The sequence below is a fragment of the Triturus cristatus genome, chromosome 1_2 (genome assembly GCF_964204655.1).
Source record: "Triturus cristatus chromosome 1_2, aTriCri1.1, whole genome shotgun sequence".
Lineage (NCBI taxonomy): Eukaryota > Metazoa > Chordata > Amphibia > Caudata > Salamandridae > Triturus > Triturus cristatus.
This window is the reverse complement of record NC_140580.1, coordinates 723,431,142-723,451,231: the sequence shown is the minus strand read 5'-3', so window position 1 is coordinate 723,451,231 and position 20,090 is coordinate 723,431,142. Positions and strand designations below refer to the sequence as shown.

Here is a 20,090-nt window from a genome sequence, read left to right as displayed (position 1 = left end):
AGAATTTTCCTGCCCTCCAGACAATATTTTCATACAAATTCCTTTTCAACACTGTAGGAAAGTGCCCTTTTTGAATGGCCACCCATAGGATACAGGATGAGTCCCACCAGTACGTTTGAGCGACAAAATCATTAACTTAGCCCATGAAGGGCATCTTGGGTAGGAATCTTACCAAAGCAGCATTAGGGAGTGTTATTGGTGGCCGGGCCTTGACAGGCAAGTAGAGGGTGTTGTAAAGGAGTGTGTACAATGTGTTAGGAATGATAAATCCAGAGTTGTGAGGATGGCTCTTTTGTAACCTGTTCCTGTTCCTGATGAACGCTCTTGTAAATTGGGTTTAAATCTCGTAAAGCCTTTTGATTTACTGTCATATAGTGAGAGATGTATTCTTGTTCTGGTTGATTGCACCTCCAAGTGGGTCACAGTGGTGTGTACACTCCATTACCACCAAGAGTGTTTTGGAATTTTTTAAGGATGTTTTTGCCTGCGAGGGGATTCCTAAGACTATAGTGATGGATAATGTGGTCCAGTTTACCTCGCAGAAGATCAAAGATGTCCTCAATGACTTGTCTATTGCTCTTTTCTGCACTGCTCTTTATGCTCCCCAAGCGAATAGCCTGGTGGAGAAACTGAACCAGTTGGTAAGAGCTAGTGTGCAGAATGCGTTGAACAACAAATTACCGCTCAAGGCTGTCCTCTGGGAGAAATTGTGGGCTCACAGAAATGCACCCAATAGTGTGACAGGGATTTCTCCTTTCCTCATGTTGAAATGGAGGTTGGCTGGATCCAAACTCAACCCCTTGTGGTTAAGCTTGAAGTAAGGTCTTAGGTAACTGAGGGTGTGGTAACCAATCGCGACAAGATAATTGCCAACCAGGACACATATAATAAACATTTTGAGACAAACACTGTGCGTGCAAATTTAAATGGAAGGTTGGTGATGTAGTGTGTATTAAAAAACCTACTTGGTGTCCTAAAGGCGAGTCAGTTTACGGCGCCAACAAATATTGTTGAGGTGAAGAGGAATGTGGTGCTTGTGGATGGTGGTGATGTTTGGAGTATGCCATGGTTAGCTAAGTGCTCTAGTGGTGAGCCTGCTTCCCAGGGACAGTCTAAGAAGAGTCGCTGTGAGCCTGGAAGGGTCAGGAGAAGTGTATGCCAGTGCATTTTAGAGATTATGCAATAGATTAGTCATGCAGTGATTATTGTGTGCATGATATAACTTCTCGAGTATAAAATCTTCCAGTTCATTGATGATCAATTTTATCTCTTGTTGGTTATATTTCAGCATTGCTATCTTTTTCATAGTTTCTAATGTAATCAGGATTATTATTAATACATTGTATTCTAACATTTGTATTTTCTTTTATTCTTTGCTGCTTTCATTTGCTCTGAGTATACTTACTCACATGTTATATAATATGTGTATGTGTTTCGTTTAAAGGCGGGGGATGTGTTATGAACTGCACTTTTCCAGCCTACTGTTCCTTTGACTATATGGTGTCATCAACTGGAACCCCGTGGTGAATGGGGTTCCAGGATGGACAGTTGGAGAGCTGTACTGATTACTGGAGGCTGGCTGGAAGTGGATGCAATAAACAATGTGCTCCAGACAAGTGTTTTACAACTTCTTGTCAGATTGGTGCCATGCAGGAATTCTAGAATGGCCATCACAGGAATCTGACCTGCCTCTGCTCATTTTGCACTGTCCCCATGCCTAGATCTAACCCCCATATACGTCCCATCTGTCTTAAAGAGCCACTGCGCCTCCCTTTCAGGAGGTGTTTGACTCTACTTTGGGCATTAAAAACAAATTGATCAATGGATTTTTTGGATTAATCTCAGCCACTGGCAATGGTTGATTAATTCAAGTATTCATTCTATCACATTTGTATATACTTTCTTGTATACTTAAGTTCGATCCTGCTTCTCCAGAACTCTTCCCTCACCAGAGGATGTGCTGTTGTGGGGATTACTTTGGTTGGTATCTGGATTTTTATTTTATGCATACATTTTTTTCATGCAGTTTAATTTCAACCTTTACTGGATGAATTAGAACTTTAATTTAGTCATTTAGGGTCGTATGTTTTTGTTGAAAAATATTTTTTGGATTGTTGGCTATTGACAATTACATTTTTATGGCGTTTTTATATTTTTTCTTTTACCTTCTCCTCAACCTCCATCCCCACTCCCTAGGTTCTACATAATGCCATAGAACCAGGAATTGTTGTTGTTAAGTTGTTCTTAATTCACTTTTTGTAAAGACCACACTCCAGACCATTTTATTGTTTGCCTTTTTGCACCTGTATACAGGGACATTTATATGAAAAACCAATGGGAACAGTTTAGCCTGAAGTGCCAGGACAGTGGACTTGTGAACTGGAACATAAGCAACCCTACATCTTATAACCAAAGTAATCGATTTTTGTGCACCCCACACCAGTTTCAATTTTGAATTTACTAGAATATTTTGAAGTAAACGGTGTTGCCTTGGTAAATCAGTATGTTGTATCTGTTTGTTGCAGGCTATGACCATCTATTGCGTACATATCTCAACACTCACTTGACACATTTCCATGGTTTCAGATCAGTATACACTACAAGAGTGAAGGCAGATTTAATTGTGAATACATTTTAATGTAACATGGTAAGGTAAGTGAATATTTAACATTTATTTGATATGTGCTTATGTGTGAAGGTTATGTAATGTGATCTCTGGTATATAATAAAGGGATATGGGTATGGGTATGGATGCTACCTGCTGGGATATTGTCCACGCCATTGGCTGTACACTTTTTGGTGCCTGATTTAGACAGCAATCAAGTTCACCACAAGAGGGGGCTTCGTGACAAACAGGTTGGTGTGCATGGAGAGCAGATGTACCAGGTGCAAGATTGGACCCAGCAGGTCTCACCAGAATTCTTTATGTGTATTCATAGACTTCAAGGTCTACTCCATGCTAGTAAGACCATATCACCGTGAATTTTGATAGGTAAAATAATCCTTCTCCCTCAGTGCTAGTTTGTACCAAGCCAACTCTCTTTGTGCGTGTCTCCATCTCTTGCTGCCCGGTTGTTAGAAAGGAGATAAAGGAAGACATGAGGGAGTGAGTGTGGCACAGCAAATGGATGCTGAATATGTGTCACAGCTGGCCAGTTCTCAGCATGGAGTTACACCTTCAGAGGAATGTGGGGCGGGGCATACTCTGGGGTAACCACAAGATATGTGGATTGAATATGTGAGTCCTGTAGAGATGACAGAAAAAAATATGGTCTTCCTCCATGCATCTGTGTACGAGAAAGCATGGAATTGTCCCAGATGAATTGGGCCCAACAATGTGTCCTTCACACTGTTCCAGCGCAGACAAAAGGGGGGGCAAACTTTACAGATCCTCCCTGCGTCACAGATCCGTCACCACACTTATTCACTCACAAACATTCATTGGTGGGGCCCATACACCAACATTCACACTAACGCACTCGTATCTGCACGCAGGAGGATGATGAATACGCTGGACATGTGGGGGGTACCTTATTACCTATAGGGAAAGAAATATATTACAAAATTTTACATGTATACATCAACACTTATAGAATCTTAACCTTAACATCAAGGCACTCCACCACTTGGTCGAATGGACCAATTAGTTGGACTGGTTGATGGTGATTTAGAACCAGCTAAAACACATTTAAAGCTTCTGAATTCTTATTCTATGCTCTATTTAAGGAAACCACAAACTCATTCTCAGTTAATCAATATTTAGTTTATCTAATTAATTTTCTTTAAGGTGCCTAATTTGGCATTTCAGTCAATCAAAGTTCCAATTTTAATTGATCAACACAAATTTTCATGACATTTATATTTACCTATTCTTGCTATCAGGGTTATTTTCTAATTCAATTGGCTCTGCATAGCCCAAATTCTTTGCTCAATCGTCTCAATCGGGAGCAGGCCAAGAATCAAAAGTCTGGGAAAAAGTTATTTGCTCGGCACGACACAGTCCCAATGATCTCCAAAGGACCAAGTAATTGTGCATGCGAATCGATCACGGATCGCACTCTCCTCCGGATATGATCTGCAACCCACCTCTCTATTCTACTACCCTTTTTATAATAAAATTCTGGGTAACATGAAACATTTCTTAGACTACGAGAGCATCTGATTGGTCCATTTGACGAAATTTGTAATATAGTCCAGTTTTCCCAGTGACTTGGGTTCTCAGAGAAGTGCTGGGTCACTTCCTCAGTCTATGTCATACTCATGCAACAAAGTTAAATCTTCATCATAGGTGACTTTTGTTTGTCCGGGTGGTTTTACTGACTGAAATCTGGCAGTCCTCCATGTTCCTATCCTTGACCAGGAACACTGTGCTCTGAATTTGAGGATGCCTGGAGATCTTCGGAGCCATCCGACTCTGCGCAGTAGACATCGCGCTCACAAGACGGTGGCCACTTCCGAACTCCATTTTGTATGTCATGGCTTGGTAGGCCTGAATGCCAACTTAAGCAAAACAAACACAAAAGAATAATTAATATGTGGAAATGAAGATTCTAATGTTAAACCCACACTAATCCCATTATATATTAGTATTTTCCTAGCTTATAGCAACATTTAAAGCAATACTACTCACCATTCGGTCCTTACAGGAACGCTAAACGTCACAAAAGCAACATAAATCATGCAATTTTCTATTACCACATCTCCTATTGTTAACATGCGTACCATATTTAATCATTAAGTTATTCTGCCATGCAAATAGCAATGAGTCCCGCGTGTATTTTGTGTTTACAAAAAATGCATTTGGTTGGTTAGTATAACACTGCACACAGTTAATTCAAATTAAAATATAAATCGATTACATAATTAGTATTTTCATGCAGAATAGAGATGGTATACAAAATTATGCTTTACCTACTCCTTCAATCCCCCCTTTGGTGATTTTTAATATCACCACAAATTCCCTTAAATTTTGATACATTTATAATAGAAATTAGTTCAGTTCTCTTAAGTTTTGTTAGGTCACATGATTGTTTCCCCTCTTTCATCCTCTCTTATCTTTTTATATACATTCTCTTTCCATTCATCTAATTCTATATCCTCCAACTCTCTTTCTTTTCTTTCTTTCTCATTTCTTAGCAGTTTCTCTTATTATATGATTTTGTATTTTTCTTCTTTTGCAACATAAACATCCTAGTCTCAAAATTAATACAAAAAATATCACACTTTACTGGAATTAGAATTTTACCAATAAATGTACTACCTAATTTTAGTAAAAAGTTTTTAATAGTAGAAAACCATTTTCCAATCTTTTCCTAAACACCTTCAACCTCCAATGGAACAATTTCCTCATGCAAATCAGTTATATTCTTAATGTATGTCTTTAAATCTTGACTTTCGTCGGGAATATAAGTACAACAATGTTGAACCTTCAGCATTCCACGGACTCCTCCCTCTTTGGCCAAAATAATATAAAGGGCAAGTCAATTTTGCATAACCATGGCTCGCATGGCAACCATTTCTGTATTTACTAATAAAATCCTCCAGCAGTGCTTGTCGATAAGCGATTCACTACTGTAGACAATTTTCTAATTTTGTGTGCATTCAGAGATATTCCAACGGCTGGTATCAGTGCTCCAAAAATATCCCCTACAATTTCTGACCAACTTTCTCTCCTTCTACGTGTTAGTTGTCTACCTATCTCATGTGAACCATCTTTTCCCCTTCCCACATGAAATATCTTTGGGAAGACCAGGCCTAGATAACATGTGCCATACCAATGGTCCGGTAATCTATAATAAGCTTTGTTCCCACAGATAAAATATAATCCAGGGAATACCCGATCATTTCCTCCTTTAAATCCCCATCCACCCATGATTTTATAAGTATCATGGCAGTCACTTGCACCTATGAAGTAATTATCATATACAGTTTGATTTCTTCTAATACACAATTTCCCTTTCTGAGGCCAATCTAAAGCCATAGCTGGACTAGTTTCTCCTTTCAGATGTTTCTCTCTTTCAACGTCCCAGACTGTCTTTTCTTCCTTTCCTTCAGGTATCTTCTTTTGCATTTTTATTCTCCTTTCTTCTACCATACCTAAAAAAGTCTTTTCTTCTCCCTTCAGACTACAAGTGAGATTATTTCTAAATACTTATTCTAAAGTTAATTCTGTTGTTTCTAGAAAAAATTCACCAAAAACTTTACCAGGTTTTACCCTATTCAATTCAGGAGCTACAGGTACTTGTGAAAACATGTTATCTACATCAGAAAAATAATATTCTAGTTTCCCTGTTTTATAGAACATACTTGCTAATACACTACATGTTATTCCATATGTCACTGGAAGGTGGTGATATGTCACTCCCTTAGATACTGATGCAGGGAACTGCATACAGACATAGCAATCTCTCACATCCATGGTTTTTACATATTCATACAATATTTTTGAAGGCATTGTTAGAAAAATCAGTTATGGACCTATCTTTATGTAAGTAAGTTCTATCTATTTCTTTAGTTGGATGAATATCATGAATCTGATCTATATTAGACTCATTCTCACTATAACCTTCTTTCGTTTCAAACGTTACTTTGAATGAAACTATTAAAGCTAACGCACTCCACAGAAGCATTAGTAATCCTGTACAACAGCAACACACCTTGCACCATCTTCGAAGGAACACACATGTATATTTTCTACTTTCTATGTTTGCCATTTCGGAAAATGATCAGTGTTTTTTGACTTAGCCTCGTCTACACACAACTAGTTTTACCTAAACCCAAGGCTCTAGGCGCCTACTTGGTTCCTTTCTAATATGTTTCTTATTCAGTGTTTTCTAATTTTCTCTTCTGGTACACCTTTGTTCCCTCAATTTGGCATTTGATCGAATTTGACTTTACTTTCACAGTCTTGATTCAGAATTTCCTGAACATCCGTCTCTTCCCCGATGTTGGACAAGATAACTCTGAGGATTTCCAAATCTTCGTCTTCTTCAACCACTTCTGGTATAGTCACACCTAGACATCCTTGGCTGTCAGCTTTCTCTTGTGTTTCAGGAAGTGCCACGTATGTCCATTCTGGTGACTTATACTTCTGGTTGGGTTTCTTAGTCCGTTTTTCCTTCTTCAAGGATGTCTGATCAGTGTCTTTTGATTTCTCTTGGCTAGACACCTCATTCACTTGTTCAGCTCTAGGTGAATTTACTCGTGTCAATCGATATCTCAATCTCTTTATCCTGTTTGGCCAAACTTCCTCCTTTGCTGGTCTTTTCAACTTACTTCCATTTTCACTTCACTCAGTTCTCCATGCTCTTTTTCTCAGAACTCGACCTTCCTGTACTTCTTCGTCACTGTCCTCAGATTCCGTTCCAACTTGACTCTTACTTTCAGTAGTTTTTCTTTCCACAACTTCCTTTTTCTTATCTACTTTTGTCCCTCCTCGTGTTTCTTCCACACAATCTTCCTGCTGACTAACTGTCCCTTCATCTACCTGGATGTGTTGTTTCCCTACACCTCCTCGGGGTTCTTCCGGAACAATCTTTCCCTCTCTCTATGTATCTAGTACCTCACCATCTACCTCTGTGTTTTCAGGTGGAATTTCTCTTGTTTTTGCATGTGGAGCTTCTTTATCCAAAATTTCTTTGATAGTCTCTTCACTGTTTTCTTTTACTTTTTCATGCACTTGTACTTGTTCAGTATCTCAGTATTGTCAGAAATTTCCAATCTCCTTCTCAATGGTAGATTTTCTGGTGCTATAACTGGATTTGATTCTAACTCCCCCCTTTCAGGAGTTGATCTTGTTCTTGTTTCTTCTGAATCTGACTCGGAACTGGTATCAGATTCTTCAAAATATTCCTCTTCCCGGTTATCAACTGGATTTGGAATTCTCAAGGTATGACTAGCATGAATGCAATTCTTCACTCCTGCACATTTCACAGCTGTCGTCGTAGTCAAGATTACCTGACGTGGTTTACCCCACCGTGGAACCAGACAATTTCTTCTTCTATGCACTTTAACTCTCACCCAGTCACCTGGACTTAGAGCATGAGCTGGCATCTTTTCAAGAGTGGTTGCATCCGATCCAACCTGATGAAACACAGAATGAATGGAATCAGCCAACCCCTTGCAATAATCCAACACCAAGTCATCAGATACAGGCAATAGTTTGTTGACAGGAATGAAAACATGTCTCATTGCCCTCCCCATTACTATTTCATGGGGACTCAATCCAGTATTCCTATCATGGATAGATCTAATAGTCATGAGCACTAGAGACAAGACATCAGGCCATTTCAAACCTGCAGCCAAACACATTTTTCCCAATCTATTTTTAATGGTGCCATTTACTTGTTCCACCACACCAGAAGCCTCTGGGCGATAAGCACAATGCAGTTTCTGTTGTACATTCAATGCTTCACAAATCAGTTCATGATTTCATTATGAAAATGCTTTCCTCTATCTGATTCGATCGTAACTGGAAAACCAAATCTGGGAATGAACTCTCTCAATAGTAGTTTTGCTACAGTAATTCCATCACTCCTTCTTGTCGGGTATGCATACACCCATCGAGAGAATAGGCAAACTACCACTAGCACATATCTCACTCTGTTGCAGGGGGGCATTTCAATGAAGTCAATCTGCATTCTTGTGAAAGGCCCTCCTTCTCGTCCTATTGTTCCTAGACTCACCACTGTTTTCCTTCCAGGATTATATTGCTGACATATAAGGCATCTTTGACATACGCTCTCAGCTACAAGTCTAAACTTGGCATTATACCATGTCTGTTTAAAAAGTCTGATCATAGCATCCCTTCCTACATGTGCTTGTCTATGATACATCCGTGCCATGGTAGAAACCATGCTATCAGGCATGACTGGCCTTCCATCCCGATAAACCCAAACATGATCAGTCTCTCGAGGTGCACAACCTGCTTTTATCCACTGTTTCCTTACCTCATCTCCTGCTTCTTCTTGTAACTGCCTTACCTCCTCCCATGTATTCACAGTGTTAGTAAAAAGCAAGGTACATGAATTCATTTCTTTTTCCCTGCCACGATTCACCGAATTCTGGTTTCGTGCCAGGTCGTTAGCAAACTCATTCCCTGCTGATATATAGTCAGCGGTTTTTGTGTGTGCAGCACATTTTACTACTGCCAATTGCTTAGGCAAATGTATCGCCTCAGGCAACTTTCCAACCACCTCTGCATTCCTTATAGGAGTTCCACTCGATATCAAAAAGCTTCTTAGGGACCAACTTTGCCCAAAGTCATGCACCACACCAAAGCCGTACTGACTATCAGTAATCACAGTGACTCTCAGATTTTTTCTCAACTTGCACGCTCTTGTTAATGAAAATAGTTCAGCAACCTGGGCTGATTTTACTCCTCTCAGATAAGATGCTTCTAATACAGCTGCTACGGTACACACTGCATAAGCTGCACTCAAAATCCCCTCGTCTGTTCTCAAGCATGACCCATCTACAAACATCACATAGTCACTTTCTGTCAGAGGTACATCTTTTATATCAGGGCGTGGCTTAGTACAAAAATCAAGTACTTCCAGACAATCATGATCCACATCATCCCTGACTTCCACCTTCTCAGCATCAGGTAACAATGTTGAAGGGTTCACATTAAGACATCTCACAAGGCTCACATTCGTTGCACCTAAAATGACTTTCTCATACTTAGTTAAACGACTATGCATCATAAACTGAGTGCGACTTCGAGTTAAAAGGATCGCTACGTCATGAGGCACAAACACTCTCACAGGATATCCCATTACAATTCCTTCACTCTGTTCCAGGCTCTTACAAGTAGCTGCTACAGCTTTCAAACAACCAGGTAATGCCACAGCTACAGGATCTAATATAGCCGAAAAATATGCAATTGGTCTTCTCAATTTTACATGTTTCTGTACTAGTACGGAAAGCGCACATCCATTTCTTTCACTGCAATAGAGCTTAAACTCTTTTTCATAGTCAGGCATGCCAAGAGCTGGTGCTTCACACAAACCATCTCTCAATTGTTTAAAAGCCTTCAACTCCTCTTTATTCAACTCAATGGGGTCTTTCACATCGCTCTTTCTCAAACGTACCAGAGGTTTTGCAATAAATGAGAAATTACTAATCCACTGACGGCAATATCCAACCATTCCAAGAAACATTCTCACCTCTCTTTGAGTCGTTGGGGCTCTCATTCCTTTGATTATCCTGATTCTATCTGCAGTCACTTTTCTTAGCCCTTTTTCAATTTTATGGCCTAAATACTGTACTTCTTTTTGACAAAATTGCAACTTTGATGTGGATACTTTAAGTCCTCCATCTGCTAAATGATTTAGCAATGCAACTGCATCCACTACGCAAGCTTCTTGAGTTCTCGATGCCACCAATAGGTCATTGATATATTGGACTAGTAAGAACTTTCGGGCATTTTTAAATCTTCTAGGGACTTCTTCAGAATCTAATTAAATATCGATGGACTATCTGTATACCCCTGTGGGATTTGGAACCATGCCAAAGTACGTTCACCAAACCAGAACGCGAAAATCTGTTGGCTTTCAGGGTGCAATGGAATAGAAAAGAAAGCATGACACAAGTCAATGACTGTGTACCATTCTGCATCATGAGGAATCTGATATAGAATCACAGAAGGATTTGGTACGATGGGACAACATGATACAACAATTTTATTCACCTTTCCCAGGTCTTTTACTATTCTGAAAGTTCTGTTAGGCTTTTTTAAACCCATAATTGGTGAATTACATGGGCTCCTCATTATTTCTCTCAAAAAAGCTTGTTCAATCATTTTATCTATTATAGGAGTAACTCCTGCAATTAGTTCGGGTGTCAATTTATACTGTGGAATATTTGGGTAACTTACTCCTTCCTTTACAGTAATTCTTACGGGATCTATATTTCTCATTAATCCCACATCTTCTCCCGTGAAATCCCATACCTCTGTTTTCACTTTTTTCTTCAATTCCTGGGGCAATTCCTCTGGGTCAAATACAGCAAATGCCTCAGTTACTTCGGGTTCCATATCAGCTATAGTCATTTTGTATAGTACATCCTTAGCAAGAGTCTCAAAAGCTATGCCATCACGAGTACAGAAAATTTTGCAATTCATCTTACACAACAAGTCCCGTCTTAACAAATTTACAGGGCTGGTATTGCACACGACAAAACGGTGCATGTCGTAAAATTTTCCTATTTTGACCTTAACTGGTTCAGTAAGATACGTTTTTATCTGTTTGTTTGAAACTCCAACTACTTGGATTGTCTCATCCGAGAGAGGAAGATTTTTAACATCAGCTGATCTAACAGTTGAATGAGTAGCACCTGTATCTACTAGGAAAGCAATGTTTTCATCATTTATCTTTCTGTCCACAAAAGGACCTGTCTGGTCTACTTCCAGAGTTTCGCCAAGTACGCACTCTTCTTCCTCTCCTCGGCACCGTCAATAACTCTCTTCTGACTCACTCTCATCGCGTTGTAGCCAATACTGAGAAACAGCACTAGTGCGTGGCAGTTTAGTTACCTGTTCTTCGGTGTAGAATCCTGTCTCATTACTGTATCTCTGAGGGTTTATGCTCTGTGGAAAAGGTGGTTTTGGCACCTGACACTGTTGGGCAACAACCTGCTGCTGTCGCTGTGGTTGACAACTCACCTTATTCTGCACCTGTGGATTTAATGATGCATTATCGACATTAGCACTTGGAGGTAATTTACACTTGGATTTCCAATGCCCTATCTTTCCGCAGTTATGACATGGCCACTTCTTTTTGGCTTCCTCTATACTAATCTGTCCTTTTCCTTTCCCAATATTGGGTTTTTGTTTCATATTGCTCATGTCATTTGCCTGTTCAATCAGTTGGGCTTCTTGTCTTTCTGCCACTTTAACCTGAGCCCACATGGCCTTCTCTTTTAACTTACGTTGCTTGTCTTCAATCTCATCACTAAAATATTTTGCATGTCTCAATACTTCATCTATCTTTTTATTTTGCCAATCCGCAGTATGTTGTTTAATCATTTCACCTACTTCAGGTCTCAACCCATACACAAATCGATATGCAAAATTACTTAAATCTTTCTCACTCAAATTCTCATCAACACTGTATTGTTTAAAAGCCAATAATAATCTCTCATAAAAGGCATCTACAGATTCTTTTACTTCTTGATGAGTTATATCAATTTTTATCCAATCAGTTTCTTTTGGAGGTACTTTATTTTTCAAGAAGGTAACCTGTTCGTATTTTCTCATTACCTCTGGATCAGGGGCACCTGTTTTAGGATCTCAAGGATATTCCTGAGTAGGCCAACCTATCTGCTGGAACAATTATGTCAAATAGACTGTTCAAATCAATCCACAGTACTTTTGATAATTTGAAAAAACCTGTCTACCTGCCTATACCACTCCACCGGCTTCTCGCGAAGACGGGGTAAGTCATTTGTAAATGATAAAATGTCTTGTCTAGTCCAGGGAACATGCACATAGCCTCCTCCTGGAATCTCCCTCTTATGACACTCAGTTACCACTTTCTCTTTTTCTCTTACCGGGAAAGCTGCAAATGTTTTGTCTGTTACATCGTCTCGTTTCCGAAACCATCTGCTCTTCCATTTATCTACATCGCCCCATTTTCTCAGTAAAACAATTAGCTCTTTAATTTGGGTCATTCTTCCCGTGGTATTCAAGTTCTCAATGTCTTTTTCAACAAAATCTACTCGGTATGGTTTCTGTAATGACTTTATTTTTTCAAAATCGATACCCATTTCAATTGCTACTTCTTCCAATCTTTCATGTAAATTTCTCGGTCTCCATGTTATACTTTTACATGGAACCATTAGTTCTTCATCCTGATATGCTTTTAAATTTTCTGTGGGAATAGTTCCTACTATCAACTCTTCTAAAGTTATTTTAAATTTTGCCACATCCAAAGGTCTAGGTTCGGCATCTTTTTGCTGTAAACTCTTTAACCATTCGCTTAGTTCATCGGAAGTGAGACCTACAGGAGTTATTTCATTCCTCACTCGTTCTGGACTTTTTGGCGATCCTGGCACTGATTCTGTTATCATTAGTGTTTTATTCATCAGGCTATGAGTCACTGTCAGATTTTTAGGAGTACTTAATCCAGAAGTTCCTACCATTTTTCCCCATGGATTTTCTCCTGAATCTCTTTTTTCTATTTCGGTTTGTTTATTACTGTTGTAAGGTATTGTTAGACAATTTTCACTATCCTTTTGCTTATCGAAAACAGGCATCACTGGTCCTATTGTTACAGGAACAGTTACAGCTTCCATATTTTTGGTCAATTCCCTAATCTTTTCAGTTAATTCCAGGGTAGTTCTGGCTAATTCAGCTGAGTTTTCATTGGTCATTCTACGGGCTGTGTATTTTCTGATTGCCTAAAGGGATTATTTTTCCCTACCTCAGGTGGCGTTGAGTCGAATTTTATATTTTGTGGTGCCTCTTTGACTGGGGCACTCGGTGTCAATAACGTATTGGTTGGTACGGGGAAGGATTTTTATAAAACATGTCCTCGAGTACATCATCCTCTGACTCATTCACACCATACTTGTAGCCTTCTGATCCTGTATTGTTTCTTTTCTCTGTACATTTTCTACTACTAGTCTCTTCAGCATTTCTCATAGGAAACATCCCATCAGCCATATTCGCACTCCGCCATCTCCTCATTCTGTCAGCCTGATTTTCCTGTCCACACGGTCTACCAAACATGTATTACACCTTCTGCCACTCCATTGTCGCTCCCTTTCATACATCTCATCTTCCTATTATGTCAATGCTTCAAACTGAGTAGGTCTAGGTCTTGGTCCTAATCTCATCATCTTTTCTCTTAAATTCCTTAATACTGCTAAATTAAATGAACCATGTTCTGGAAACGCTAAAACTCCATCATCTTTTGTATACTTTGCCCAATTATCTAGCCAAATACATGTATGATACCCATATTTCGCAACCATGAAAGATGCGGGCGATTTTGGTGGAGGAAGCAACTGTCCCTCTCCAGTCACAATCGGGTTATCCTTTTTTAATAAGTTCTTGATCTTTCCAAACCAGGACTTTTTCTCTTTTTCTGGTGGATCGTAATACATAATTTTCCTTATTCTATTTCACTAGATTTCTTCTACGACTATTCTGTGGTCTTATCCAATCGTAGCGCGACTCACACTAACGCACCAATCAGGAGCGTCTATATCACTCTGTAATACTCCAATCCCAGCGCGACTTACACTAACGCACCAATCCGGAACGTTTGCATCACCCTGTCACTTCTCCACTCCTAGCGCGGCGTATACTAACCCACCAATCTGGAGCGTTTACGTCTCTTAATGGCTGGCCAATCCCAGCGCGGTCTTTTTGACGTCAGCTTTTCTCGCTGCTCCTGCTCCTGCTGACCCCTCCTTTACAATTTTTATAGGCAAACTTTTCTACGTTCTCTTTCACTCAAAATCTGTTAGTAACGACATAAAAACACCACCATGGTCCGCTTTGCTAAACCAAAGGAATAGTTTTGACCTTTTAAACAAGAATTCCGTACTTCGCTTACCTCTGCCCTACCACAGAATTATTTCATTCGCCGATAAAGTAGCTCTTCCCTCTACCTTACCCTTCAAACAAGCATTAGCTAACCGTTTCTCTGAAGATAAAACACGTGTGGAGACTACACTGCTCCTGAGAATTAAGGCCAGAGTTTCACGATAAAACCGAATGCTATTTCACTTAAGCACATTCATACAGAAAATGTAGTTCACTCGCACAAGAATTCGGTATTTCTCGAGAGCAGCGCTTACCTCTGCCCTTCCACAGAATTATTACATTTGTTGATAAAGTAGCACTTCCCTCTACTTTACCCTTCTTACAAGCTTAGGGGACACCTATTACCTTTCCAGTGATAAGCATAATCAGAGCTCACAATTGACTCCTGTTACTTAAGACCAAAATTTCACAAGTGGCCTTCGCTATCCATACACCACTTTCACACAGGAATCCCTACCGATAACACACAACAATGTTACCAATTTGAACCCAGACAATGCAAAGTGCGACTCCAATCGTCACACTTTTTCCCCGTGTACCTACAGGGCAGCAAGACAATACACCGTGTGACTTCACTTGCCACACGTTTTCCCCGTGTACCTACAGGGCATCCAACGTCCTCAACGCAACTCAACACAGAGGTGCCGATCACGATCCGGCAAAAACCGGGTACGAACCGTCGGACGGAGCATAATCTCCGTCCGACGCGTACCCGGTCGTCAATTTTTACAAACAAGGAATTACGATTCGCACGGGTACACCAGTACCGTACGAATCGTAAAAAAGCCCGACCGACCAAAAAAAACCTACCAATGCGATCCGGAAAAGCGCCGACCTGACGTCGGGACGCTCGCAGCCAGCCATTCACGACCCAGGAATCACGATTCGCACCGACGTCACCCCGCACGGTGAATATTTTGCGGCAGCCAAAAACTGCCGGGAAATCAGGACGACGCGAACAAGGACCACCAGTACGCGACGGACAGACGATGACGCGAACAAGGAGGACCAGTACGCGACGGACACACAGGCCCACACGACCAAGGAGGACCCGTACGCGACAGGACGACGCGATCAAGGAGGACCCGTACGCGACAGGACGACGCGATAAAGGAGTACCAGTACGCGACGGACAGACATGGACCCGAACCTACGAGTCATCCCTGCCCTCATAGCAGTCCACCTCCTCTACAGGTTACGACGCAGACGCCGCAGAAGGTCAGAATAACTAAGGGAGGGGGGAAAGTGGGGTGGGGTGGGGGTGGCAGGACCAGGGCAGGCCACAAAACAACCACATAAGTCACACACCACACATGGCCTGGACATACCTGACTCCCATGCCCTGGTCACCACGAGGGGGTGGGGGCGTGTCCTGATAAGCCAGCGACCGCCACAACGGAAGTCCGTCACCACGCGAACCGGCAACACAACCAGACAGGTACGTCCCGTACCCACGCCTGAAGAGCGTGGGTACGAGTCGGACCACGCCCACACACGTCACCCCAACAATGGCGGGACGGATCGCACCCACGTGGCAAAGGCCTGGGTACGGGCCGCACAAGCATCACATAGCGTGGGGACGTATATGTACGGACCCTACCCCCACCCCGTATGCAAGGAGCGCACCCCCCACCCCAACAGTGAAAGTACGACCCGTACCCCCACCTGTGTATGCATGGAGCGTACCCCCACCCCAACAGTGTAAGTACGACCCGTACCCTCACCCGCGTATGCATGGAGCGTACCCCCCACCCCAACAGTGTAAGTATGACCCGTACCCTCACCCGCGTATGCAAGGAGCGTACCCCCCACCCCAACAGTGTAAGTACGACCCGTACCCCCACCCGCGTATGCATGGAGCGTACCCCCATGCCAACAGTGTAAGTACGACTCGAACCCTCACCCGCGTATGCATGGAGCGTACCCTCCATGCCAACAGTGTAAGTACGACTCGAACCCTCTCCCGCGGACGTACGGACCGTACCCCCACCCCCACCAGTGTAAGTACGACTCCTATCCCCACCCGCGGACTCACGGACCGTACCCCCACCCCAACAGTGTAAGTACGACCCGTACCCCCACCCGCGTATGCATGGAGCGTACCCCCCAGCCCAACAGTGTAAGTACGACCCGTACCCTCACCCGCGTATGCAAGGAGCGTACCCCCCACCCCAACAGTGTAAGTACGACCCGTACCCCCACCCGCGTATGCATGGAGCGTACCCCCCAGCCCAACAGTGTAAGTACGACCCGTACCCCCACCCGCGTATGCATGGAGCGTACCCCCCAGCCCAACAGTGTAAGTACGACCCGTACCCCCACCCGCGTATGCATGGAGCGTACCCCCCAGCCCAACAGTGTAAGTACGACCCGTACCCCCACCCGCGTATGCATGGAGCGTACCCCCCATGCCAACAGTGTAAGTACGACTCGAACCCTCACCCGCGTATGCATGGAGCGTACCCTCCATGCCAACAGTGTAAGTACGACTCGAACCCTCACCCGCGGACGTACGGACCGTACCCCCACCCCCACCAGTGTAAGTACGACTCCTACCCCCACCCGCGGACTCACGGACCGTACCCCCACCCCAACAGTGTAAGTACGACCCGTACCCCCACCCGCGTATGCAAGGAGCGTACCCCCCAGCCCAACAGTGTAAGTACGACCCGTACCCTCACCCGCGTATGCAAGGAGCATACCCCACACCCCAACAGTGTAAGTACGACCCGTACCCTCACCCGCGTATGCATGGAGCGTACCCCCACCACACCAGTGTAAGTAGACTCGTACATGGAGGACATTAAGGATCGCAGCCTGACCAACCTGCAGTTGCCGCTGGATGTCCACAGACTCTGCATTGGCGGCAGCAGTGGAGACAGGGGCAGGGGGTGCGGTGCCTGGCAGGAAGGAGACATGCTGTGACCGGGCACGCTGGGAAGGGACACGAGCAAGTGGGAGGCGGCTGGTGGGAACTGAGGGGGCGGTGCGAGGTGTTGTTCCGCTGTCAGCTGCTGGTGCAGCCACCGCCCACTCGGAGACATCCTCCTCGGACCTGTCAGCTTCGTATTCTGACGTGCCAGTCGACAGGTCCTCGGCCGCACTATCCTTCACCTCTGTCCCACTCGATGTGCCAGCCCCGATGTCACGGCTGGCACTGGTGCTCGGTCCCTCCGCCTTGCCTGTGTCCATGTCTCCCTCTGTGTCCCCCGACGATGCTGTGGGCAGGGTGGAGAGACAGAAATTAATCAGACAGCTGTACACATCAGTCACATGAGTCCAATCGACATAGGTAACACTGCATAGCCTGAAAAGGAAGATCCCTAACATCTACTAAACAAGGTACCGATGTAGGGCATGAAACACACAGTTGGTTGAGCCACCATGCCACTGAAATACCATGGAGAGCATGAGACAATAGCTAAACACAGGAAACGGAGTCTGACATAGCACCCAGGCCCTGGGGACAATCCAGCACTGCATCTGCACCACACAGCGTTGGCGAAAATACCGATGACCAGGGACCATATCCATGAACTTGAGACACATGCTGCATAGGTAATGCTGAAAACATGCCCAACATGACTCGGTCACTGCACATTGCGTGTGTGTCCAGAAACATCACACACTGCCCAGACCCAGCAAGTAGAAATCAGGATTTGACACATAGGCATTGCCCGCCCCAACAAGACCCTACACGAGGCAAATGGTTGAGACACAGGTGGCACCAACATCTCATAGTCTGGGTGATACACACAGGGGCAGGCAAAAAGCAAGATTGGACGCCAAACAGCCAAGGTGCGCCTGTACAAATAATGAGGTACCAGTGCCCATCCTCAGATGAGTATAACAAGACACACAGGCACTGGCAACTGTGAGTATGAAGAAGGACAATCAGGTCAGGCTGCACAGTGGACACCTGTACAAAATAGCACGTCTATATACATGGTGACAGGGGACAATGGCACAGAGCACAACCTACGCTGTAGACACTGAGATTGTCCACGTTTATGATGACACATACACCACTGAGGAAAAGGTGCCCCAGGGGACAGTAGTGGGCACGCAACTACATGCTACTGAATGGTAATGACTGCAACACACGTCACCATCCCTGCACTATGTGTATCGCACACTCATGCACATCATGTCACAGGCCACTACATAGGACATGCGCGCTGTAAGGCATGACACATGAGAGACCAACTCCCATGTCTGGAGTCAGCATCAGTGCCAACTGACATGGAACCCACATGCAGTGAACTTGACAGTGCACAGGCAAGGTCCCACAACCTGTTACACACCACCCCCACACATGATGCTACAGTCATTGTTCTCGTGGACAAAGCGCCAGCCTACATTACCTTGTGAAGGAGTGACTACACACAGACCAGGGAACACATTGCAAGGAGGGGAAGGGTGGCAGGGGCGCAGCGCTATACTGGGGCAAACAGGATCTGCACAGCACCTTTAAACCCTGCCAGTGAATTCATGCTACTGTGCCCTTACAAATGCCGGTGACACACAACAAACACACATGTACCTACCCCCTTCCGGCTGCTGCATCGCCTGTAAGCGCCTCTCCAGGTCTGGAAAGACCACCGGCAGCACACGCCTGTGGAGGTGGCTCAGACGGCGGCGGCCGCGGTTCTTGTGGCTCTCAGGTGAGTCCCCCAGCAGGAGCCGTGCAATCCTCCGCGTCCAGCACCGGATATCCTGCCAGCGTTTCCTCACCTGGGGCAGGCTCCGCCTCCGACCATCCACACCCCTCACGGCACTGACGGCGGTCAGCCAGATCTGCTCCTTGGCAGTGGCGCCTACCTGTGAGGAGGAACAAGTGACACCACATCAATACACCAGCCACATGTCACAGAGAGACATATGGGTACAAATTAGCTGGTTACAACAAGGCATGTCATGCAGCCAACGCATTGCACCTTTGTCATAGGGACATCATCCCCTGGTGAGGGAAAAAGCAGTACGTGCCACAGTGGGTACACAGGTGGAATGATGGCAATGTCACAATCAATGATCAAGGCTCATACTGTGCATCACACCCACCCCTCCTGTCTCAGGGCACTGCTGTGAGTGATAGGCCCCCACCCCTCCTGTCTCAGGGCACTGCTGTGAGTGATAGGCCCCCACCCCTCCTGTCTCAGGGCACTGCTGTGAGTGATAGGCCCCCACCACTCCTGTCTCAGGGCACTGCTGGGAGGACTCTGCACACACCCCTCCTGGCTCAGGGCACTGCTGTGAGTGATAGGCCCCCACCCCTCCTGTCTCAGGGCACTGCTGTGAGTGATAGGCCCCCACCCCTCCTGTCTCAGGGCACTGCTGTTAGTGATAGGCCCCCACCCCTCCTGTCTCAGGGCACTGCTGGGAGTGATAGGCCCCCACCCCTCCTGTCTCAGGGCACTGCTGTTAGTGATAGGCCCCCACCCCTCCTGTCTCAGGGCACTGCTGTGAGTGATAGGCCCCCACCCCTCCTGTCTCAGGGCACTGCTGGGAGGACTCTGCACACACCCCTCCTGTCTCAGGG

General features: G+C 44.2%; 1 pseudogene; it reads left to right on the top strand.

Moving 5' to 3' along the window:
* Window positions 1–512: 512 nt before the first annotated feature.
* The window catches only part of LOC146867902 (uncharacterized), a 36,563-nt pseudogene continuing 16,985 nt past the window's right edge, over window positions 513–20,090 (top strand).